This window comes from Sus scrofa, chromosome 7 (genome assembly GCF_054392235.1).
Source record: "Sus scrofa isolate SSC_HxYL_T2T_F1_AM1 chromosome 7, Sscrofa_HxYL_maternal_Yorkshire_Landrace_v2.0, whole genome shotgun sequence".
Taxonomy (NCBI): domain Eukaryota; kingdom Metazoa; phylum Chordata; class Mammalia; order Artiodactyla; family Suidae; genus Sus; species Sus scrofa.
In genome coordinates this window covers 111,417,861-111,419,651 of record NC_139389.1, presented here as the reverse complement: position 1 = coordinate 111,419,651, position 1,791 = coordinate 111,417,861, and positions in this window count along the sequence as shown.

The following is a 1,791-nucleotide window of genomic DNA, read 5'->3' as shown; positions in this document are numbered from 1 at the left end:
AAAAAAGATGCAATCAAGGGCCACACATTGCAGCTGGTTGTATGTCTTAACCCCTTCGTTCTCTCGCAGCCTCTCTCCGCGTCTCCCCCATGCCTTTGATTTGTGGGAGAAAACCTGGTCGTTGGTCTAGTGAAAGACCAGCATTGACATGGCTGCTGCTTCTTGGTGGCATCTTTGAGCTCACTCCTCTCTGCCCCATGTTTACTGCCAAGTGCAATTAGAGCTGGGCCCTTCCGTCCCCTTTGAGTCCCTTTCATCCCTTAGCTTCTGGGACACGGGGCTCTCCCAGTTTTCCTCCTTCCTCTCGTGGCTCCTTCTCAGTCTCCCTTGCAGATCCTTCTCCTCTTTTCCCTCCAGCTACTCTCCACCTTCGCTGGCTGTCGTGAGGTCGCAGCCAATCCCATGCTTTCACCACCAGCCAGATGCTCACCACTCCGGAGTTTACACCTGCAGCCAGACTCAGTCAGCTACCCAACATCTGCACAAGGCACCATCTCAAACATAACACAGCCAAGACGGGACTCCTGGTAGTCCCCAGACCTGCTCTTCCCTAGCGTTCTAGGCTTTTGTAAAGCACTTTGCTCAGTTGTTTAGGCTGAAGTACTGGAAGTCCGCCTTCCCCCTTGCTGCCTCTAGACCCCACATCCAGTCTCTCCAGGAATCCTCAGGCCCTATTCCGATTTCACTACCCTTCTCCCCTCACTGCCCTGCCCTTGTCTGAGCTACCATATCGTCATTCCCGGATGCCTCCAACAGACTCCCGCCCCCAAAGGCTTTTCTGCTTCCATCTTGTCCACACCCAGTGGCCAGTAAGGGGATCATGTCTCTCCCATGCTCAGAATCTTCCAGCAGCTTAGCCTCTAAGCCCCAGCGCCCCCTCAGACCTTGTCTCATCCGCTCTCCCCCTCACTCATGCTGCTCTGGCCACTCTGGCCTCCTTGCTGGTCCTAGGGCTGCATTTGTTCCCTCTGCCCCGCCAGCACCCCCCCCAGCTTCCGGCCCCCTCTTGCATCCTCTGCTGGCTCGTGAGTCTCCTTGCACAGACCTTGTCCCCATCCTCCCCATCTTCCCCATCTCCAGGACACCCCCCGCCCCACCCCCAGCCACCGGCCATCCTGCTTTATTTTTTTTCTTCAAAGCACCTACCCTGACATCCTATGATGTAATCTTGCTTATTGCACTTAGAATCTATTGCTGTTGACGTGGGAAGGCTGGCACAGAAGCCACTTTGGGCTCTGGGTTGGGGGGGAGGGGCTTTGTACCATTGGCAAAGGTGAGCGGGCAGCCAGAAGTGACCCCTGAGGCCAGCGTGGCTCTCTGGCCCAACAGTAGTTCTTATTGCCAAGTAAGGTGATTCTAATGGAAGTTGTGGCCACACTAGGCGTTAATGACTTGTGAAGCCCAAAGGCAAATGCTTGGTGGGGCCTAACCTTTGATTACCCGGCAGACACCAGCTGTCTGAGTTCTCTGGAGGCAATGGGAAGGGAGGAGACATTTCCCAGCCTGTGGCTTTGTAATTATGTACAGGCCAGAGGGTCACCCCGCCCTGAGGTGAGAGGCAGCGTGAGAGGCTGAGACCAGCTTCCGGGTTCCAGGGCTGTGAAGCTGGGATTGTTTTCCTTATGGCTCCACGGGAGCTGCCCCCCCCCCCATTCTCCCTGCATGCCAGAGCCAGAGTCACCGAGGGTGAGTTAGTAAAACAGAGCAGTCTGGGCCCCACCCCAGAAATTTGGCTGGTTGAGGGAGGGGGCCTGGACGGAGAGTGTTTAAAATCTCCCAGGAGAATCTAAT